The sequence below is a fragment of the Globicephala melas genome, chromosome 5 (assembly GCF_963455315.2).
Source record: "Globicephala melas chromosome 5, mGloMel1.2, whole genome shotgun sequence".
NCBI classification, from domain to species: Eukaryota; Metazoa; Chordata; class Mammalia; order Artiodactyla; family Delphinidae; genus Globicephala; species Globicephala melas.
This window is the reverse complement of record NC_083318.1, coordinates 80162629-80188016: the sequence shown is the minus strand read 5'-3', so window position 1 is coordinate 80188016 and position 25388 is coordinate 80162629. Positions and strand designations below refer to the sequence as shown.

Sequence of the window (25388 nt, the reverse complement as noted above, 5' to 3'; positions counted from 1 at the left end):
TTCATAGAGAAGTACTTAATCTATGTTATTGATTCAAATATACGTTACAAGTTTTTGAACTATTTCATGAGAAGTATTAGCCTAATTAGCATTTTCTGTATTTAGAGATGAAGATGTAGAAAAATATTTGTTCTTATTTTTACTTATTCTTGTCAAAAATGTCACCAGATCACATGCTCCTTAAAGCATATAAATTGAGACAGTGACAAACTTAGCATAACTAAGCCTACAATAGGTGCTCAATAAAGCACCACTACCATCATACAAGAAAAATTCCTTACCTGAGCAGGTCTCTACTGTTTCTACAGCACAAACATTACCCGGTCATGACTATATATATGTAACACATTTGTTTTCCAGCATATGCTAAATATTACATTTCTATAAAATATGAGACAGGAATGTAGCATAACAGTTTAATGATTATTATCCCCATTTGTGACCAAAGTGTATTCTTCAAAAATAAATCTGCAAATACATTTTATGTTTAGCGATCAGTGTCTTCAACTACTTTTTACTGTACCAATTTTTTTATGTGTCCAATGTTTTGTGTTTTGGGTTTTTTTTTTGCTTTTTGGCCGTGCCGTGTGGCTTCAGGATCTTAGCTCCCCCAGGGATCGAACCCAGGGCCCCGACAGTGAAAGCCCAGAATCCTAACCACTGGACCGCCAGGGAATTATCTTTATGGGTCCAGTGTTCTTAAACACCTTGAATTACTACATCTCATTTCTGCCTTGAGACTCTTTTCATGTTGATGATAAAAATTAACTTAACAAAAATGGAATTTTAAACAGTTGTCCTAACCTAAATATTCAAAATGAAAGCTTATAAGCAAAAGTCCAGTACTACAATTCTATCTACACATTTTCTAAAAAATTTTCAGTGAAAAAAAAATCTTCTTCCATATGCATTATCATGAGTTCCCTAAAGTCAGATTCTGCAGATGTGTTAAAAATGAAAATCATAAATAAATTTTAAAAACATAAAAGGTACTATAAAAATAATCATTTAAAACCTAATGAAAACACAGCATCCACATGAGAATTACAACAGACCTTTCAGTGTACTGCACAAACATGTGACATACTATTAAGCAAATATAATTAAGGACAAGGGAGCTGGACCTTTTTTTTTTTTTTTTTTTTTTTTTTTGGTAACTTTAGCTGCACATATGGAGCATTTTGTTTCACTTCTGGTTTACTTTCTTTTAATCAAAGACCCCCACTGTAATGCCTTCACACAGGGCTCAGTGTTGTGGTTACCATGGAAACCATAATTCTGAATGTCCTAACTTGTGTGATTAAAATTTAACACAAAGTAACATTGATAGTCTCCCTCATTTCCACTACCACCAATATCCAATTCTAATTAGTAGCACAATAACTGGTTTGGAAAGAATAAAGAGCTCTGACTACTATAGCCTCACATCGCCAGTTATTCACAGGGAATCTCATGGACAATCTATAGTGATGGCTCTCTTTTACAAAATGCCAGGTTTAAACAGGAATTATTTCTAGTTGACTTTCTAGTCTTCTGTACAAAACAAAGTATATCATTTTTCTTCTTTCTTATACTGTGAGTTTTTTTAATTCTATATTTATTTCATTTGACTATTCCACTGGAGCAGAAGCTTTTTATAATAATTGTATTCATTTCTATAATTATTACACTGCTTTCAGCATGGAATTAACTCTTCCAGCTATATTAATTATTAAGATACCACATATGCAAAACCTTTTTATTTAACTGAGGTTTAAAAATTCAACTAGATCTTTCCCCTTTTCTTCATTTTTAAAATGAACACTCTAATAGAAGCTGATAAACTCTCAGTACTCCATTAAGGAAATATATGCTCTCTTGCTGATTATTTTGATTTGCAGAAAATTATATTGTCTCAGGGGCACACTTGCACTGATCATGTGCCCTGGTACTCATCGCCTCTACTTAAAACTAAGTACAAATTTACTGCATTCGTCAACACAACATTTTAAATCTGGAAATTATACCCTGCCATCCTGACTGAGCTTCTTGTCTACCTTACCATATATAAGAGCAAACATGAATGACATTCTTTCTCACTTCTAAAATCCCAAAGGAAAGAGTCTAAGTTTGTAAAGCAAGTGGGAAGATTTAAATACGAAACATTTAGCACCAGTAAGATACCTCAGTCATTTAGTTCAATGATCTCAGATTTTAGGGTAGAAATTCAAGTCCATGGAAGTAAAATCCTATCTTTAATATGTACTAATAGAACCAGTACTAGTAGTTTTGAGTACTCATTTAGTATTTTTATTCATTACAAAGAGTGACATTTCTCTTATTATTCGTTGATGACTTTTTCTACTTTTATTTACAAACCTAAATACATTAAAAATATAAAGTATATATAATATTTGTAAAATAGATCTTGAAAATTAATGAGATTAGCCCAGAAGATGAAATAGAAATAAATTAATAATTCTGTTATACATTATTGTCTAATATATGATTTATGTCATTTAAAAATTGGATTTCGTACGGAAAATAATCCACTTTAAAGATTGCATCTTTAACCATAAAAACACACTTTCAACATCAATGCCAAACTAGTCAGCAGTGCCCTTTTCTAAATTATATTAACTCCTATTATGAAAAATATAAAAAATCATCTCTATTCCTGTTTCACACAGTTCATTTAATGTTATTTATCTATTAGTAAAGATCTGAATACTAATTGAAGTAAGCAATTTTCATTTCAGATATCATGACATTTGAATAAAAAGTAATTTTAGTATCATTGAATTCTATGGACAATTTCTATTTCCGTATACTTTCTACTTACAAGTAAGGGATTGTCCTGTCCTATAAATGGTCCATTCAGTACTTTTATTTCTAATTAGAATATGTGAATAAATTCAAGTAACCCTAGTATACATTATTCTTTCCTTTGCAATAAGAAAGAAAAAAGGACTGGTGTTGGGCGGGGGGGGCGGTCAGGGAGACAGTTGTAGAAGGAGAAAAAGCACATGCAAAAGAGAAGAAGGGAAAAAGAAAGAGAGGTTTCCTTTATTTAAATGTTCTCTACATCAGATATGATTTGCTAATTTAAATGAATATTCGATTTTCACAGATCCTTTGAATATGCTGGTTCATATTTCAAGGGTATACTAAGGAAGTCAAACATGTGTTTTTTAAAAAAAAAGGTGTTCTGTACCAGTGGTTCCATATATGGTGTGAGAGGACAAAAGTACAGAGGAAGCCAAAAAGGTGGAGTGGCCAGCCAACCTAGGGAAGCCAGGAAAGGCAGAAGAGAAGATGCTACTTAACCAGGTATTAACTGAATCAGACTAAGGTTGACGGATAGGATTATCATGAATTAAACTTGCTAACCAAGTCCAGATGATGACTTTAAATATGAAATCCTTTGCCATGTTTTAAATGTTAAGAGACAAGAAAAAAGATAACTTATCTCAATGAAAAAACTACGCTGTTCAAGTTGAGCTGTGGTGCCATTTACTGTCAATACATTTACAGAAACTAATAATTCTCACCCTCTGATATCTAATGAAGGGTCTGCTTAAATGGATATTTTCAATCGATCAAAATCCAAATTCAAAGCTAAAATCTCATATTTTATAAGGAATTTTAGATTTCCAAAGTCTGATTTCTTACTTAATAAATTATCTCATTCAACTATTTCTTAATTTTAACTCTTAGACATTTCACAAAGGACGCTGACAAATTTTCAGGATTGTAGTTTGAGTGAAACATTGTTCAATGAATTTTTTCTCAAGGCAAAATAAAATATAGCAAAACTAACATTACCTTGTTATTTCACCATTCAGAATCTAACCTGCTGGGTGTGATAAAGTCTTCTAAAATACTATGAAGAATGGTTCATTCCAGAGCTTCCAACAGTTCCAGATTTACTTACCTGTTCAAAATATGGTTTGCTATGGTTCTCCAGCGACTGATTTATTACTCATCCATTCTATTTCTACAACTATACACTCAAAGGATCTTTGGAGTACAATACAGGGAAGAAGTAGAATCTTTAAGTTTTAAAATCCCTTCTTTGAAGAAATGATCCTTAAGAGATAAGAGATTCAACATAGCCCTCTGGAGCCTGAAAAGACCAGTTACTATTTTTACAAAAGATTAGCAACTCCTGCAGTTATTCAAATTTTCCCAAGATAGGTACTCATATGTGGCACTTACAAAACATAAGGAACAGAACAGGACTAATCTCAACCAGCATCTTAGAAACAGTGGTGTTCCAGCTCTACAGTGCAAAGGAAGAAAAAAAAGTTTGGTGAGGAAATAGACAACATAGCTAACTAGGAATTGAGAGGTAGGAAGATGCTGTGAAATTCACAATTTTCTGGAGGATTCAGGTGGTCTCTGAAGGAGTTTTAAAAAGCAAAATCTCCAGAGATCATGTGCTTTCATATTTTCATATCCCCACATTTGCACCCATTTCCCTTTTGGATATCTTTTTTTTTTACTGTTTGGTTTTTAATGCTGACCAGACCACAGAAATGGAGGGTAATTCTGCTTCAATCACATTGGTCCTATTCCTTAATTTCTTTTGTAAAATTATTTAAAATTTGAAATTGAGAAAGTTCTGTGAGAAGAACAAGAAGACAAAATTGTTACGGGGAAAAACACAGAAGTTATACTAACATGCAAAAAAGAAAAAGTTTGTTGCTTTAAAATCCTAACTTTATACAATTTTGTAATAACTGGTAAATGACGATGCAATGATTTGATGATAATTTTTATATAAGTGAACTCCTAGAAACTGCACTATTGCTGTTGTTGTTATACATTATTTTATACTTTTAACATATCTTTATTATATTGGAAACTATGAAATATAAAACCTTACTCTACTAAATCAAATTTCCATTCATCTCAGTGGGTAGTCTCTTCTTCACTAGGTCAATGGATTATTAAAAATTTCATGAAAATATGTTTCCTAGTACCTGGGACATAACAGACACTCAGTGATGTGAATTTGAATGTGAGAAGCATCAAAAACACCAGTCAGGGACTTCCCTGGTGGTCCAGAGGTTAAGACTTCACCTTCCAATGGAGGGTGTGCAGGTTCAATCCCTGGTCAGGGAGATAAGATCCTACATGCCTTGCAGCCAAAAAAAACAAAACATAAAACAGAAGCAATATTGTAAATTCAACAAAGACTTTTAAAACGGGCCACATCAAAAAAAATCTTAAAAAAAAAAAAAAACACCAGTCAAAGCACTGCATGAATACATGTTATTGGTGTCAATTTATAAACTAATTTAGTAGCTGGAAAATACGTAAATTTATAGTTAATTTATAGTAACTACATTATACATTAATATAACAACAATAAAATTTTCCTCCTAGATAAGTTAAAAGTTGGATGTTATAAAAAAGTCAGTGACGGGGGAAAGCCAAAAGTGTCTTGGTTACTTTTCATATTTACCTATATTATACAATATGTTGTCAGAGATCAAAGCCCTTCAAATGATAAAATACTCAAGAATTCAGTTCAGAGTCAAGATGGCAATGATTTTCCAATATAAGTCAAAATAAGAAACCTCTCCTTCCAGATTAGTATAATAGATGTTTTAATGTAACTTGATATATGTACATTCTTTAAAAAGTTTCAAAGTACCCAATTTTTGTTGCTCTATGGCATTACCAAAGATAGTAAAAAATGTGGTTTTTTTACTTTAAAGACTTTACCATCATTAACGGCAGAAATGGGCCAGCACTTTGAGTTTGCATTCTAAATGTATTAACGATGAATATGCATAATCGGAAAAAATCTAATGCTATTTAATTCATTTAAACTTTTTTAGAAGTTTACTTTCTGCTATAACTAAAGTTAAAAGAATTTTGTTACTGGATATCACATACGTACAGGAAATGTGGCAAGCATTTGAGTGAAAGGCACAATGTAAGTAGTCTTTCACAAATAAATCCTTTCCCTCTTTAGCTAACATAGGCTATAAGTAAATGCAATTTGGAAATAATCTCAGTTCAGATGTGATCTTCAATTTATGGCGAATATAGTTTAGTGGAGACTCCATTAGCTCATTATTCCTTGTTTGTCTATTAGCATTAGCCCAAGGTGCTCTCTTAGAAGAAGGGATAAAAAAGCAATTAGTGTTACTCTTTCTAAACCAACAGTTGAGCTATTCCCCACCATATCAATGTTTTCTAAATTATATTAAATTTATTCCTTGGATTCTATTGAAGTTCATACCAATTAAAATATTTTCAGCTATCACTTTCTTATCTATTACAAATGGGTTGCAATTGGCTATTTCTTAAATGAAAGCTCTAATTCATTGTGATATTTTGCTGAGTGGGTTTAACCTATTATAGCCCTCATTTTTTTTTTTTTTTTTTTTTGGTACACGGGCCTCTCACAGTTGTGGCCTCTCCCGTTGCAGAGCACAGGCTCCAGACGCGCAGGCTCAGCGACCATGGCTCACAGGCCTAGCCACTCCGCGGCATGTGGGATCTTCCCGGACCCAGGCACGAACCCGTGTCCCCTGCATCGGCAGGCTGACTCTCAACCACTGCGCCACCAGGGAAGCACCAATAGCCCTCATATTTTTATTATATTTATTGCATAGGATTAACCTAATAGTATATTTTAACTGCAGCTAGAAACAGTCCAGTTGAGATAGAAAGCAGCTGAAATAACATAATACAATAAAGCAAAATTGTTAGAAGTGATTTGTATAGGATTTTGCCCAGGGATAACTTTTCAGAAGCTATATATTCAGCAAAGGTTTTATAATACACTTCCTCTGCTCTTTCCCTATTAGCAATTCTTTTCGAAGGTAGTATCAGAGGGAATTATTGCTACTATATTTACTGATACAGGTATAATGATAAGAAGCATTCATTGTCTTTGGATATTTATTTGTGCCCAGAATAAATATCCAAACTTTCATTTTCAACTACTTATCACTAGATTATCCATAAAATGACAATCCAAAATATTACTAATTCAGTGTATTTAATCAGGGATGAAATTAAATTGAAATGAAAAAGAACTCTATTAAAAACTGCATTTGTGGAATAATTAATAACATCAAGGATTTCTTCACTCATGGCTGAGAACACTGAGACACAATATAAGAAAAAGTGTCTACAAAATTCAGTTTCTTCATTCAAATTGACAATGGAGAGTTTACATGATTATACATGCATTACCACCAAGTTTTAAGAAACTCTAGCCATTCACAATTTTTGGCAACAAAGCAGCAAACAACTGCCTGCTTCCATTACACTTTTAAGAGGCAATTTGAGAAGCTACTCCCCAGGAATTAAATTTTGTGGATAAACATTTTAGCTTATTGCATTATTGTTCTCAGAATATTGAAGGCAGCACTAAGCCAAACCAAGAAATCTAATTTCTTTATTTCTTTTTTTTCTTAAACAATTAAATTTTCCTCCACTAACACATCTTACGACTCAAGAAAAAAATGCATATAATGTGTATGAGATGAACTAGAAAGATATAAAAGAAACTTTTATTTAAGTGTAAAATTTATAATGTTTTAAAGAAGAAAAATGTAGTCCTCCTGAGCTAAATAAGTTCTAAAGGTATATATTTCAAAGGTTCGTATAAAAATTCAGTGGAGAAAGTTCAGTATTTGGAATTTCATCAATGCTGAGAGCACTGGTGTTTGCAAAAAGTTCACAGAAGATGGTAGCTATCAGTTCTAACCCTCTATTTCATGTTTCTTATCTGATGGTTTTATCCCACCTTTAATGAAACTCTCACACTTCCAAGAGATGTTGTTCTTTAAAAAAAACCAGTATCACAATAATAGCTATATTATTAGGTCTCTACTAAATATATAATAATATTAAAAGGGTCTCTTAATGTACTTAAATTTCCTCAAGTATCTTTACCTAATATTCTATCACCCAGGAAAATTATACTCCCCAGAACAAAATATTCACTATTTTCTAATGAATACTCTAAGAATATCTGTTCTCTTAGAATGTCCATTCTCTGTTCTCCAGTAGTAAAATCCTTCCCATATGCTACCAATTCTGCAAAGCTTTACTAAGGCTTTTTATTCAGAATTACTTACTTCCTTTTTCTCATGTTTCTATTATAGTATTTAGGACATTATAATGTATCTAGTTTTACATGTTTCTGTATCCCCAGCTAGACTTGTGATTTTCTCTATGTCAGGACAGCACCATCATTCCAGAACACAGCAGAGGTCTTACGCACACTAGACACTAATATAATATGTACTAAATTTTTTAAAAGCAAATTAAAATTAATGCTTTAATCTTCATTCCTCTTCAAGATTTACGATGACATTCTTTAGCATTTGAAACATGTTACTTAATGTAGTAGTTATTCTGCATTAAGCAAATGTAACCAAAGATGATGTTTTTAATCAGTCTCCTTTTCTTGTGATTATATAAGCTTGAAATTGTTTAGAAAAAAATGCATATTTATTCTGAAAAAAGTTGAGAATTTATTATGAAGCCTGTGTTTCGTAATTAATGGGAGGCACTAATTCAATAAGTTTTTATTGACATTAGAAATTCTGGAAAAATCTTAAAATACAATTTTCAATAAAGATCTCTAACACTAAAAAATGGGGATATCAATTTATATTTACTCATGTAAATACTTAATATAAAACAAAATCCAGAATTTTTCAAATTACTTAACTTTTTAAAAATAATAGGGAAATTAATGATTCTATAATAGCCAAGCTTTCTAGAATACCTAGTGGATTTCTTCCAAGCACCAAAACTGTTTTTCAAAGTTACATGTATTTTTTAAAAGTCTTTTAAAATGTACCGTATATATCCGTGCTTTCTGACAAAGTATATTAAACACACACAAATGAACTTTTCTTTCTCAATGACCCAATATCACCACAGAATTGCAGTATCCTATTTTTTTAAGAGCAAGAAGGTCCTTTATGGATAATCTAGTACTACCCTCACTAACTGGACAAATGAGAATACTATAATCCAGAGAGATTATATGATGTGCCCTAGGTCTCACAGCAAGTTAATGGCAAGACCAGGCCTAGAGGGAAGGTAACCTGATCCAGAGGTGTTCCTAATAGAAACCACATTTGTAAAATATGTATAATTCAAAGGCTCTTAGATACATATGGCAACTTTGCTCTGACATATAATAGATCCAGACTGCTACGTTTACCAAATTTTTTATGATGACTTTCAGTGGTTGTTTGGTCCCCATCCTTAATATACAGATTCATGTTTAGTTTTTAGGATTTCTACTTTTTATAATTTTTATTTTCATCTCCTGGGTCTTGGATGCTAGACGACCAAATTTCTTAGAACATATTGTAAACTATTTTCTCAATGAGGGTCTTTTCTATGTAAAAAGTGCTTTAGTTAGAATAAAACAGTTCATGTTGTATCCAGTGCAGAAACAGTTAAGCTGCAGTTCCTGTGGTTAGTTGTTTGGGGATCACTTACTAACGGAAACAAGACACATTCCTAAAGAAAAGTGAAAAATATCATGGAAGGAAAAATCATGAAAGCAGCATTTTCCACTTGGATGATATAATTTTTCCTACTTAAATTCAGAGACCAATAAAAGTAGGTCCTGCCATAGTCAAGCTAGTGTTAAAAAACTAACAGCTTAACTTAGCATTTGAAGATTAATGTTTCTGCACAACAATTTATATGATAACAATATCACATAAAATACAAATAAAATAGAAACAAAATACAGATAGAAATATGAACAATAAAAAATTAATATATACACTTATCACGATCCAGCAACCCAAATTTTAGGTATTTACCGTAGAGAAATGAAAATTTATGTGCACACACACACACACACACACACACACACACACACCCCGCATATGAATGTTTATAGAAACTTTATTTTCACCAAAAATTAGAAACAACCCAAATGTCTTCAACAAGTGGATGGATAGTTGAACCGTGAGTCATCTATACAACAGAATTCTGCCCAGCAATAATAAATGAATGAATTATTGATATACTCCAAAACAAGTAAAAAAGGCATTATGATGAGTGAAAAAAGTTAGTTTCAAAAGGTTACTTACTGTATGATTCATTTATATGATATTCTGAAAAATTTGAAAATATAAGAATGAAGAACAGAATTGTGGTTGCTAGGGGTTAGAGACACAGGCAGAAAATGACCACAAAGGGGCAGCATGGGGGAATTTTTAGGTGATAGAACTATTTTGTATCCTACTTGTGGTGATAAAAACACAGTTCTATACAAGTCTTAAATCTCGTAGAATTGCATGCAAAAGACAAAACAAAACAAATACTATAAGCATAGATACCCAAATCTATAAAGACAGACAAATAACACTCATTATTTGCATGGGTATACACATTTAATAAAATTCCTCCAGTATTTACAAATTCCTAAGTATTTTAAACACATACAGGCAATGAAAATTTTTAAATGTATATATTCAATTTAAAAATTATAAAAAAAATCCCTCTCCTGCAAAAAACAAATAAAATCAATAGTCAATAATGAACTATTTTTAGCTTTTTAGCTGTGGCACAAAACCCCAATCTATAAATATTTATGGCCTAGAGCAGATCTCTCTATATTCAACATAGCATCCCTGATTTAGGTAGAAAAGACCAGTCTTTTTGAACCATCATATTATTTTCAATGCCATAAATTAGAGGCAGCACTGGATAGTTTAAGGTAAAGAAGGTCTGGTCAAGTATAAGGTTCAGGACACAAGATTCTGTCCAGGGCACTGCCGGCTCAGGGTTTACCCATCAAAATAAGAAATAATGGAAAGTCAACATACAATTGTCCTAGAGGTTTGACTAAACTAGTATACTTCCCACATAATGTCCAAACTTAAGATTAACTATTATGTCAGGAAAAAACTGTATATCCATTTATAGTTTATTCTCAACTAGTCTTTTTGTTTTATTTTTAATGTACTGAGTTTAAAAAAAAAAAAAAACATGTTCAGGTATTTTCAAGATGAAAAAAACTAAAGGAGGTCTGGTTGCATTCCAGTATTATAGTGGACACTACCTTGTTTGCCAAAGCAGGAAAAGTCATAGGTGTCCAAAAAAGAGGAGATGAAGAATAAACTTTGCTTGCTCAGCTAGTCAGTCTCTCTTATCACACAATTTATGTATAATTATTTTGAATGCTCAAAGTTTTTGAATTTTGTTTTCATTATATTTTACTTTCATTTTAGAGATTCAGCACTATTCTGAAATATGAATGTTTCAGGTTTAGGGTGATGAGTGTGGTAAGTTATAAAGTGACATGCTACTATATATAGAAATTGAAATTTGTAACAATTATCAAAGAAAATATATTTTTAATTGAAAATGATTTTCTACCTTACAAAGATTTTAATACATTTCCTAAATGGCAGGCTTTTATCAGACATTTAAAATATAACATTTGGGGCTTCCCTGGTGGCGCAGTGGTTGAGAGTCCACTTGCCAATGCAGGGGACACGGGTTCGTGTCCCGGTTCGGGAAGATCCCACATGCCACGGAGCGGCTGGGCCCCTGAGCCATGGCTGCTGAGCCTGCGCGTCCGGAGCCTGTGCTCCACAACGGGAGAGGCCACAACAGTGAGAGGCCTGTGTACCGCAAAAAATAAATAAATAAATAAATATATATATATAACATTTGAAAATGACTAAGTAAAGAAGGTCAGTATTTAGGTAAATTGAGAGCTTATGGCAATGAGACCTTCTGGAAGGAAATTTTAACAATATGTATCAAAAGCTTTAAAAAGAGTCATAAACTTAAACCCAATAATTCCACTGCTAAAAATCTATTCAAGGAAATAATCACTTATATACCAAAAGATTTATATAAATATACGTTTATCTCAGTTTCTCTCAGTAGTGTTTATGTTGAGTAAAATACAGTACAATGCTAGTAAGAAGGTACTTGCCCACTTATGAGGCTATGAATATGTTTATGTATATTTATTTATTTAAAAAGATAACTAAAAATTTACATGAAAACATTAACCACTGCTTCCTCTGGGTATGGGGTTATGGATAATAAACTCTTTCTTTGAAATATTTCTAAATTTTCTATAATGAGTATACCTTGATTTTATAATATCTAATAAACATTTTAATGATTAAATTTTAAATTTTTGATATTTTAGAACAAAAGTTTTAACAAAAATGTTTAGTGAGAAAAGCAAAAATACTGATTGAAGGATATTCAGTAATTGGTTATAACTTCTGTAACCATTATAAACCTTTATTAAAAATAGGTTGTATAGGGCTTCCCTGGTGGCGCAGTGGTTGAGAGTCTGCCTGCCGATGCAGGGGACACGGGTTCGTGCCCCAGTCAGGGAAGATCCCACATGCCACACAGTGGCTGGGCCCATGAGCCATGGCCGCTGAGCCTGCGCGTCCGGAGCCTGTGCTCCGCAACCGGAGAGGCCACAACACTGAGAGGCCCGCGTACCGCAAAAAAAAAAAAAAAAAAAAAAAAAATAGGTTGTATTTTTGTTTTGGTGAAATAAGTATTATTGTTGTTTTGTATAGACTCCATTTGCTATTCTTGCTTCACTGCTCATTCTATGGTTTAGATGGTGGCTGACTTTTGCCTTGCAAAACTGACTGGCAGCTATCTTTCCAATGCCAGACATATTTATGCAAATTTCCAAAGGTCACCATTTATGCATGTAAATTCTGAAGGGCACTAACTATACAGCTGACAGATTCTGACAGCCACTTTATCTCCAAGAATGGGATAAGCAGGGATGACTGTCTGAATAATTAATGTGCTTTTGCTCTGCCCATGGCCAGTTTCTACATCCTGCACTTTCTGACTGTGGTTTTGAAATTAATTAGAAAATGTAAATTCATAGCAAGTCAAAATATTTTTTAATTCCTATAAACAATTGGGTAAAGAAGTGAGACATTAATGACCTTCAGTTTAAGGTGTTGTATTTTTAGAGATCATTTCTACCTAAAGATAAAAATTAACATCTAGCTCTGGACTTTATTTCTGTAAAACACAAGCATTATTATTTCTGTGAAACCATTAATTATTTCTGTAAAAAAACACACACAAAGAACCCTGCTCCCTAAAGCTCAGTAAAAGGCGTCACTATCCATGGGGTTGCCAGTTTCAAGCCTGAGACTTGCCCCACTGAGACTTCAACTCTCACTAATCAAATACAGTCACTAAGACTTGTCAGTTTTACTTTTTAAACACATAGTCTCGAATGTGTTACTACCACTCGATCCCCGGTGGTGTTTCCTTAAACCAGATCTTTATAATTCCTTACATGAGATATTGCAAATATTTCCCAGATAATCCTCCTTTCCTCTAGTCACACGGCCCCCCACACTGCCTGCTTCCAGAATTAACTTTCTAATATCCAAATCCATGAGCAAGGCCAGTGGTACAATATAAAAGACACAGAAAAGTAGAAATTAAAAGGATGCCGTAAAGAGGAAATATTTAAAATCCATTAACTAATGGGATAAGACAATAAACAGAATTGTGTGTAATGTGGTATTATATGATCTGGAGAAAAATAAAGCAAGAGAGGAGGGCAGGGAGTGCCCCCAGACAGTTTCAATTTTAAGTAGGTTGTTCAAGGAAGGCTGCCATGAGAAGAGGATATTTGAAGCCTAGGAAATAAGCCATGGATGTAACTTGGGAGCGTGTGATTGGTAGAAGGAGCTAAGGCTCCTTTGTAGAGCGGCCTCTTGTGTTCAGCAAACGGAAATGGTGTCTGGAGGGCAGGGTAGGTTGAAGGTAGAAAGAGGCTCTCAGGGCTGTACAGTGAAAACAGTGGAGCAAGAAAAACAGGAGAATGTTGTAATTCTCCGGCCAAGAGGGGATTGCAATTTGGACCAAGGTAGTAGCCGAAGAGGTGCTCAGTAGCTAATGAATGTGCAATGTAGGTGAAAGAAAATTCAAGATGCACTTCAAGCATTTGTGCTTAAGGAATTGGAAGAATGGAGCCATTAACCAAAACTTGTGTGGACATGATGTTCCTGAATTGGTTTTACTATTTTGAAAACTTGCTTTGATGTTTTGTGGTTGAATCCATACTAAGAGGTCATTTACTGTGGAGAATATATCTTCTCCAGTATACCTTTCCTTAAAGGTTCAAAAAATTATAGTTTATTTTAAAAACATTAAGTGTTTATAAGTGCTTAAATATACCTAGCTCTATCCTAAATGATATGTGGTAGACGGTTTTGTTAATCCCATATTTCTAATAAAGAAATGGAAAGAGCGAGAGGATAAGTAACATCCTGAAGGTCATATATAGAATCTGTTTTCAAAACCTGACCTCTTGGGTTTCCCTGGTGGCGCAGTGGTTGAGAGTCCACCTGCCGATGCAGGGGAAACGGGTTCGTGCTCCGGTCTGGGAAGATCCCACATGCCACGGAGCATCTGGGCCCGTGAGCCATGGCCGCTGAGCTTGAGCGTCCGGAGCCTGTGCTCCGCAACGGGAGAGGCCACAGCAGTGAGAGGCCCGCTTACCACAAAAAAATTAAAAAAAAAAAAAAAAAACTGACCTCTTTAGTCTGCTTCCTCTCAGGTGTTTTTGTTTTTTTTGTATTTTGTTTCTAAAGAAGAATCTAGAGTTTCCCGGGGCTGATAGTGGTGGAGGGAATGACTACAAAGGGGCACAAGAGAACTGGGGGTGAAGGATATATTCTATATCTTGATTTTGGTGGTACGTTCTCACACAACTTTATGCATCAAAATAGAATTGTACATTACATAATTATATATCAATAAACCTATTTTAAAAAATAATCTAACAAATAGCATAAATTAATGCATGTTGGAAAAACGTATATTTTGTCCAAAGGCAAAACAAATCCCTCATACTACATAATTTGTTCTAACACTTTTTTTTTCCTGGTTAAAATAATGTTTTTCATGTCATCTTCCAACAGTATTTGGTGATAAAGTAATACAATTTTATTTGTTGCCATATAATTTATCTTGTGTGATTTCAACCATTTTTACCACAGCAGGAAGAACTAGGGTTTTTTCCAATGATTTCATTCCTTCCCCCCAGGAAATCTCAAATAAGGCTTCTAAACATTTATCATAAATTTAGTGAAAATTTGTAAATGATTAGATTGAGCATGACTTCAAACATTACTGAAAAACCCAGAGAGGTGTGCACTTGCGTTCCAGATGTTATTAAAAATCTTGCTATTAATGATGCTGTGTACTATATATACTATATTAATGATGTACTATAGTACATCAGTACTATAGTACATATAGTACTATATGTACTATATATACTATATTAATGATGCTGTGTACTTATACCGCAAGACAAATATGTCCTTAGGCCAAGTTTAATCACATATGGTATGAGATTATTTTGTTTTTGCTATCCTTAATAAATCTGAGTAGCTTATCAATGTTTATCATATAATAACTCTGAAAATATCCCTTAATAGGAATAGCGAAAACACCAGCTCTACCATTTTTTATTGTTGACTTATGCATGTATTGTTTAAATATGAGAACCAGTCTAGTTTAAATTTGGCAATAATTACATTTAATGCACTTATCCAAACTCATGTAACATCAGTACACTAAAATACTCTTAAAAACAAACACTGCTAGGGCTTCCCTGGTGGCGCAGTGGTTGAGAGTCCGCCTGCCGATGCAGGGGACGTGGGTTCGTGTCCCAGTCCGGGAGGATCCCACATGACGCGGAGCGGCTGGGCCCGTGAGCCATGGTCGCTGAGCCCGCGCGTCCGGAGCCTGTGCTCCGCAACGGGAGAAGCCACAACAGTGAGAGGCCCGCGTACCGCAAAAACAAAAACAAGAAAAAAATATATATATACTGCTATCAAAATCCAATTAGATATCACTTGACATCCATCAGAATGGCTATAATTCAAAATGACAATAACTTTTGGCTAGAATATGATGAAATTAGAACACTCAAACATTTTGGTGGGCATGTAAAATGGTATAGCCACTTTGGAAAGCAATTTGGAAGTTCCTCAAATGATAAAACATGCAGTTACCATATGACCCAGCAATTCCACCCCAGGTATATACCTATGAGAAATGAATACATATGTCTACACAAAAACTTGGATATAAATGTTCATAGTAGCATTAGTCATAATAGCCAAGAAGTATTAAAAAAACCCAATGTCTGTCAACTGATGAATGGATCAGCAAAATGTGATATTATTGCTATTATCCATGCATAAAAATTAAGTCCTGATTCACACAAGGGTGAAACTTGAAAACATTACGTTAAGTGAAAAGGGCAGATACAAAAATATTGTATGATTCCATTTATATGGCAAATTCATAGCAGCCGAAGGTATATTAGTGGCTGCCAGGGGATGGGGTGAGGGAGGAATAAGGAGTAACTGCTCGTGAGTACAAAGTTTCTTTTAGGAATGAAAAAAATTTCTAGATTAGATAGTGGTGACAATTACACAACTTTGTGAATATACTAAAAACCACTGAATTGTATACTTTAAAAGGATGAACTTACAGTACATGTATTATATTTCAATTAAAAAACAAGGAAGCAAACATTGTCAATCATTTAACACTGTAAAAATTCCTACAATTTTCCAGAAACGTCATATGTGGGGCCAGTAGTAGTCATTACATTAAATATCATAAGGCCTTTCTTTCTTATATTTCTTAATGAAAACAAGCATCAGGAGAGGTTCTGAAAATTTCTTCTCACAACCTTACAGATACCCTTGAGCACTCCATAGAGACAGCTTAATGGAAAATTAAGCATTCGTCTGGCAAACATGATATATTACATGGGCTGCTCCAAATCTACTTTTCCACACTCATATCTTAACATTGTTCTACCACGTGTGTAACCCTTCAGCAACAAAGTAAATATCAATCCTTCAGTGGCCATCCCTTGCTCTATATGCTCTTTCACAAGCTGTTATGTTCGTCTGGAATGCATGACCTCACCTTCTCTGTCTCAACAACCTCCTCAGTGAATTTCACAGCCTCCATGAAGGTTTCAAGAGCCTCCAGCAAAAGTGAGCTGCTCCCACGTTTGTTTCCTTAGCAGTTTGCCACTGACCCTTTTAAAATGTATACAGTCATTTCTATAGAGCTTCATATCTTTCCCACCAGCATTTAATTTCTCCAAAGCAAGATGTCTAAGTTTTGATTGGCTTAATTTTTTTAAAAAAATGATTCAATCAGCCTAAATTTATTTCTTTCACTAAGTACCAAAAAACCCATTTTATTCAAGTCAGTAAAAGAATGTCTGTAAACTTTATCTGCCAACATATAGATAGCTAGCAAATACAAATAGATTCAATCATATCTATTCTAGAAAAGAGGGATAATATTATTTGTTTGCATTTGTGAATGTGTGCAGAAGAAAGCAGTGACAAAGAAATTAAAACAAAAATATCTAAAAGAAGAGACATCAAGGGGAAATTTTAGGATCTACAAAGGTGAGTGTAATGTTTTTATACTCTTAAGTTAGTACTCTTAGAGTAAAAAGGAAAATACAGAATCTTTGAAAATAGGTTTATAATGATTTATAGTACATACAAATTATATTACAATTCAAAATTAAATGAACATGATTTTAATATAAAGAAAATAAAAAAGTTATTTCTACTTTTAAGCTGCATATTTATAAGAATTTACATTCTAGAAATTACAAAATTGCTTTAAGGAAGTTAACTTTAGTAACTTTAAGAAGAAAGGAAATTCCAATTTATTGTTGATTGATTAATATAAAGGCCTGTTTAGCCTTCAAATGATTGCTGAAGAAGATGCAAATATGTGTTCTGGCCTAAGGTTATACTCCTTGAAGTCTCTTAGGCTGTACTCTCTATATATATTTGTGATAAATAAAAACACTTTTGAAAAGGACGTGCTTTATGTTAAACAGCTTGGTCTATAAAATGCATACATTTTATTTCCTAATATTGACATTCACTATCACAGATATGTAATTGAGAGCAAATCGAACGAATTAAGCAAAAACGGCTTTAATGAACTGTGTCATATACATGTACTAATTTCTTAAAAATCTGAATAGTTATTCCATATTAGTTAAGAGAGTAAGACAGTGATGTGTCTTTTAAAAGAGGTAGAAAGCTACTGAAATTATTTATTTTTAGTAGCTCATTTATTTTTTCATATAGCTGGAGTACACTTCCCCACAACAGCAAATACTTTGAAGTATATTATTTACATTTTTGTTCACAAGAAATGTCTATTTTCCAAAAATATGTAAAATTTCATTTCAGTAGCCCATTAAATATGTTAAATTTTCAATATGATACTTATAAAACCAGATACTAACTTGAATATAAACATATTAAATACACTTTGAAATTACTAACAATCATGATTCCCAACAATAATTTAATAATTACCTTAATTTGCTCTTCAGTTGCTAAAAATCCATGTTTTTTTCCTCCGATTTACTGAACATTTAAACATTTCTGTAAAAAAAAGTTAATTAGATAATGAGAAAACATATACATTTTATTTTATGGTTATAGTTGTAGGACTACTTGAATAGACTTGTGTATTTCTTATTGTTTGTCAAGTGTATTTTTCCCACAATGCGTGGTGTGTAGCCGCAGAACCATGTGTAAAAACGAATTTCAATTTACATGTGACCTATATTTGTACACCATCACATTACTATAATGTTCACTGGGAAAAGTGAATGAATTTGATAGGCATGGAATTTAAATATTTTCCTAATTCAATGAACACACAAGGTTTTAAAATAAATTCTGAGATTTCCAAGAAATGTTCTGGTTTCTTGCAACAGGCACTTCTAGCTAAGATCCTGGGTGTGTTTAACCACTTTTATTACTAGAACTGCTGTGAGAAAAAAATTGGAGGAAGACCTTACTATATCTCCCTACTCCATCATACATATACACACAAACACAAAAAATACACATGCTCTGTGTATTCATGTATAAATACAGAAGCTATGATTACAATAATTTAGACAATTTCAGATTTTAAAAATATTAGAAAGGAATAAACAATGAGAGTTTACTTAAATGGTAGATTTTGGTCTTCATTTTCTGTAAATTACCATAGCATTTTCTATTTTTGTTATTATTAAAATAATATCAATGTCAGACATTTTACAAAAAAAGGAATAATGTAAAGACATATATATATAAAGTATATATATATACTCTCTCTATATAGTATACTTTATATATACATATAAAGTAAATTGTAAAAAGGAGTAATGTCCTTCAAGGTATTCTCTGAAATTTCAGTGTTTTCTAAGTGTTATGCAACTGGTCCTATCAACTTTTGAACTTTCCAGTGAGTCCACTTAATGCTTTATACAAGCATCACCTGTATTAATTATTATGATACTTAGTATTTATTACACTATTTAGTAGTATTATAGTAGTATTATGCTATTAGCAGAAGGTTAAGAAATCATGTACATGCCAAAACAATGACAAAATCTATTATCTATTCTAGAATCTTGTCCCCCAAATGGATAAGGAATTAGATACAGGTAGAAAGTCATTAGCATAAAACTAAAATTGAGTTCTCCTTTACAAAATCACTATTGATTACCATCAGATATGTATGAAAACAAATTAGTGGAAAAATATTCACTAGTAGAATCATTATATTTTGTTTGAGCATTTTAAAACATTACAGCAATAGAACTCGCTGTATTTTTTCCAGTGAATATCTACCCATATTTGGCCAATCAGTGAGGTTTGGTACAAGAGCAACCCAAGTCCATGTTTGAATGGCACATTTGACCACTTGAACAGGAACCTGAGAGCAATTTTTTCATCAACTTCTTGAATTTCCCTGTACAACTCTTCTTTCAACAAATTGAATATGTTCCTTGAATAATTATTGGCTAAAATACCAATAAGGTATTTTTCCCTGTTTTTTGAAGAAAAACCATGTCCCACCTTGTAAATATTCTACATATCTGGGCAATCATGGGTAATGACAGCACAGGTTCTCCTTCAAATATCCTCGTGCTTTAGATCTTTTTTTCTCCCATTTAGGAAATACATCCTGAAATCCAAACATAACTTATTCCACAACATTCTCCCTGATAGCACCAGAACGACTACGCCACAGACAGAGCCAAGCAGATTTTCACTGATGCTCCGTTACCTCTTTGTGTATTCTTCTATTTTGCTGAACCCTACATTGTAATGTGGATTGTTTGAGAACAGGGGCTGTGACTACTTATTCAATTTCCATTACCCCTCCCTAAAGAACAAAGCCCCTAATACAGCCTCAAAAATGCTGACTGGGTGAACAAAACAATTTTTTTAGTTAAAAATTAAAATTATTAATTGGAAACTGTCTGTATTGACCTTACATAAATTGAGACCAAGAACAAAAGTGCACCATTATAGGTGCCTTTGATTTTGTTTGCATAACTATCTCTGTAGGTCATATTTCTATTGATACAGAAGAATAGAGATTCTCCAACTTACAGTATGGCTATTCAACGTCTCAGTACTTCACTCAATTACAGCCACTTAAGGGACTTACGAGTTGTAGACAACTCAGAGGAAAGAACAAGCGCACACACGGTCACTTAGCCTCCTAAGAGGAGGAAGGTCAGGTCTGAGGTAAAACACAGAAAGGAAAAGAGGAGTGGACAGGTAAAGGGAATAGAAAAGCAGAGAAGGGCAAGAAAAGGTATATCAAATGACACTGTTCTATCAGTATAAAGTAATAAGGCTTTTCTAATTAGTAAACTTTCTTTTCTAATTAGTAAATTAGAATTTACTAATTTCTTTTCTAGTTAGTAAACTTGCCTAAAAGGGATTTTTAAAAGAAAAGTCACTGGAATTATTTTTGAGCAATGTGACTACATCGAAGGAAAACACTCATGGAAGACATAAGAATTTGATGAGTTTATATTTTCATGTTTTCGTTACTGTTCAAAAGTTATATAAAAAGCAATTCACAAGCAATTACTGCAATTCACTCTAGGTTTTAAGAATTAGATGGAAATACTTTGGATATGAATACCAGACTGCTTTAATTAAAAATTAAAAGTTAAATCAGTCCATGCTTTAGATAAAATGTAAGCAAACACATATATATCAAAAATGGAAATTAATATAACAATAAAGTTTGACTCTCCAATTTAAAAAAAATACATGATAAATATGAATGTTCAAGGTAAATTTTCTAATCCTGAGCTAGCAAGTGTAAAAAGTAAAGCAGCTTCCTCCCTTCCTTCCTTCCTTCCTTCACTTAGCAATTAAATATTTACCCTGTGTCAAGGCACTGTTCTAGGTACTATGGATTCAGAAGTGAAGTGAACAGACAAAAAATATCACTTATAGAGTTTACACATCATTCTCAATGGGGATTAAGACAAAATGAAAAAAAGAGAAAAAGAGAAAGTCTGATTTTGTATTCTTAAGACTTTTAAAAAAATAATTTTTAAGTTTTAAACACTATTTTCTGAACAATTTATATTCTCATTTAACTTAAAAAATTTCAAGGACTAAAACACTTTATTTATATTCTCATTTAACCTTTACAAAAATCTTCTGAGATTGGTATGAATGCTATCTTCTAGTTTACAAATAAATATTCTAAGACACTAAGTGGTAAAATCAGAATTTGATCACAAGTAGTCCAAATTCAGAGTCTATACCCTCAAGCTTCTCAATAGCATTATACTGACTATTACTGTCCATATATGTTACGAGGATGTTTACATTGGAAGGAACACAAGCTTCCTTAAATGAATTTTTCAGGAAACAGTCATCTCAGAATTTCCTAACATTGATGACTATTAGGAGGCACATTCACATTCTGATATTTAAATGAGATTCCCCAGGAAATCTCAGTAAAAATTAGTCTGGAGTTAAGAGGAAAAGACATTTTATTGTCTTTGTCTGTATGGCATTAATTCCAAAAGCATCTGACATCTTGTACTGAACTGTCCAGGAAAGGTTCATGAAGCAATAAAGAAGCGACATGTACAAACATATTTTTGAAAGATCATTCTGCTATCAGTTAATAGATGGTCTGCAACCTAAGATGACAGTGATATTTTTAATGATCAATGAGAACTGAGATTTTATAAAAATACAATGAATCAAAGAAGTCATTATAAGGCAACATTTTTGTCTATGAGAGCTAGTCTTTCAATCATTTTCAGAATTAAACAAATAAATACTGGGTGCCACAATTTATTATCTGTGAAAGGAAGTATATGGCCTTCATACTATCATTTCAAACTATTTGGAAGTTAAGAAAATACAAGACAAAGCTCTATAAATAGATACATTAACAGCATTATTGACATTCCATCTCCATATCTTCAACTTGTCTTCAAGTGTTACCTCTTTAGTTGTGATGTTCAAATCATTTTTCCAACTACCCCCTTTCAGTCTTCCAATCTACTAGTCTATGAGTTATCTTCAAATATTTTCTACTTTAATTCCTTATTGATAACCGTCACCATGTACCACCATATTAGTCTCTCTGCAGTGTTTAGATTCGTTTTTCATCTCTATTTCCATTAACATAATCATCTTAGCCACGTGAAGCAGGCAGAGGCAAAAATATTCCTATTTTACAGATTAGAAAGCTGCAACTCATAAAGATTATCACGGTTATCAAGTAATAGTGCCAAAACAAGAATCCAAAGCATCTGACACTTAGTTTGGCCACCTGCTACTACATGTTGTCACCACTGGCCCCCATAACTGCCATACTGCAACAGCACCTTGGTACTCTTAGAGCACCATTCTATCCCCTTTTAAATCTACCTTGAAAACAGTTAACAGAATAATCTAAGACCTCGTTTTCCTCAGTAATCCAAAAATGCATCCTATTGCTTACCACAGAGTCTGGCTTTCAAGACCCTCTATAGGATGAATACATTCTTTTCCATTATAAACATTTTTTGACACTACTCTACTCCATTAAACTGAATTTCCCCATCAGCCAGCTTGGGCTGCTGGCTGGTTCCTCAGACAGATTACAGCTCAGATAGAGTAGCTTGTTAAGGTAAACTCCATGAATTTAGCCTCAACACTTTGAGCTCAAAAAAATCTCTAAAGATCCTGGTGCTTTTTTTTTTTTTTTTTTTTTTTTGGCGTCTCACTGTTGTGGCCTCTCCCATTGCGGAACACAGGCTCCGGACGCGCAGGCTCAGCAGCCATAGCTCACGGGCCTAGCCGCTCCGCGGCATGTGGGATCTTCCAGGACCGGGGCACGAATCCGCGTCCCCTGCATCGGCAGGAGGACTCTCAACCACTAAGCCACCAGGGAAGCCCTGCTGGTGCATTTTAAATCAAGAGGCAAAGTTTAATTCTAAATGCACCATATTTTTCACATGTGATAATTTAGAGGCCCCAAGAATGTATGCTATTTTATAAAGGAGAATACCTTAGGGTAGATTCTAAATCAATTATAAAACTAGACAAAATTGCCAAAAACAACTATTTCAGAACAATGGAAATTGACTAGTCATATAATAAATTAAGTGCTTATGCCAGAAAAACTACTCTGCTTTTGGTAAGAACAGTAGGGATGCTGTGGCATTTTTACCTAGGAATTATACCATCTTTCTCGCAATTTAAAAGAACTGAAATCATACAGAGTGAGTTTTCTAACCAAAACAGAATTAAATTCAAAATAAAAAAGACAGAGGTTTTGAAAATCCCTAAATATTTGGACTTTAGGCTCCGGACGCACAGGCTTGGCGGCCATGGCTCACGGGCCCAGCCGCTCCGCGGCATGTGGGATCCTCCAGACCGGGGCACGAACCCGCGTCCCCTGCATCGGCAGGCGGACTCCCAACCACTGCGCCACCAGGGAAGCCCTGGACTTTTTTAAAATGTTTTTTCTAAATATCCCATTCATCAAAGAAGAAATCACTTAAAATATTTTCAACTTAAGAAAAAGTAAAGCACAACATAACAAAATTTATGAAATGCAGCTAAAGTAGTGCTTAAAAGCAAATGTATAGCTTTCAACATCTATATTAGCAGAGAAGTTCCCAAATCAATAACTAAAGCTTCTACCTTAAACGGAAGTAAGAAAAGAAGAGCAAACTCAATGCCAAGTTAACAAAAACAAGGGAATAATAAAGGAAAGAATGTGTAATGTTGACTGAAGACCAATGTTAAAATGAAAACACTCCCGCTAATTATTTATTTTATGTTATGAAAAATCCCATCCCTTTTCTAGCCCTTAGTATCTTCATTTTTAATGTGGATAAATTAGAATAAATTACTTATAAACTTCCTCCTCATGGAAAAAATATAACATATTATTTGGAACAGCCAACAGATCTACAAAGGATATAAATAATATACAGTACATGGACAACTCATAGTTCATTGGGGGAAAGGACTGCACACAATCCAAAACAGGGAATAATCCTCAGAGCTCAATCAATGTATTACCCAACATTTTTACTTATAAAAATGCTGAACTAAAAAAAAAAAAAAAAAAAAAATGCTGAACTTCTTACATTTTTTTAAATGAATATGAAAATAAGTTATAATTAACACAAGACAAGGGAAGAAATTTCTTATGGTGACAGTTTGGCTGCCTGCATACAGAGGATAGGACTGGGTAGGACAGGATAAGATAAAGTAGAATAGGATAGGACGTGGTAGACAAACAGAAGGGAAGGGGAAAACCCTTAATTAGTGTCTCCTGTATACCCAGCCTCTGTAGTTAATAACAAGGATTAGAATAGTGTACACAAAGTTCTTACTTTCACAGGAAACAGTTATTTATTAAAATCAAAACCAAAAATAGGTCTTTTACTTCATTTGTAATTCAATTACATAAAGATTGTTTCTGCCCCACAGATATGGTAATTTCCTGATTAATCAGAAGTTCATGGCATATGTAACACCAAAACTCTCATCTTGGTTAAGGCGTTGTACTTGAGTGGTAATTCCTTCAGGAGTCTGTTTCTGCTGTACTCTTTTGGCCTTGATATCAAGATACTGAAAGGCAAGAACATTATTTTCTCCCAAGTTTTTGTACCCACAAGCACCTCTTTCTTCGGGCTTGGCCTTAGAATGGAGTCACAGATGCTTTAGCTTGTTCCTATGTAAGGACCTCTGCAGCTACTGCCCTATGGCATAATAAGGAAAAAAAATGTGACCTGCTGTGAATAATTCACCATCAAAAGGAGTTCAAGCACTCTGTCACTTACAGGAAAACGAGAAGCTTCCTATGATGGGAGAAAAGATGGTAAAATATACAACAGATGTGACTATGGAAAGTTAGGACCGATACTTACAAAAAGACTCAGTTCATAATGGAAACTCTGTGTGGGGAAGATGGATTAATGGCTGAGGGCAGGAGGGTTTCCTGCTTTCCCTTTAACATTTCTGCATTACAAGTAGTCA

The 25388-nt window shown here is 33.6% G+C and overlaps 1 protein-coding gene across 22 annotated transcripts in view; it reads right to left on the bottom strand.

Annotated features, from left to right (window-relative positions):
• Positions 1–25388, bottom strand: part of ADGRL3 (adhesion G protein-coupled receptor L3) — an 859466-nt gene that overhangs the window by 673224 nt on the left and 160854 nt on the right. For 21 of the 22 annotated variants that reach the window (XM_060299415.1, XM_060299418.1, XM_060299419.1 and 18 more), the window contains exon 2: positions 18396–18464. The exons of the other annotated variant lie outside the window; for it this stretch is intronic. The gene's annotated coding sequence lies outside the window, so the exon portion shown is untranslated. The remainder of the gene's footprint in view (positions 1–18395; positions 18465–25388) is intronic. 22 annotated transcript variants of the gene reach the window in all.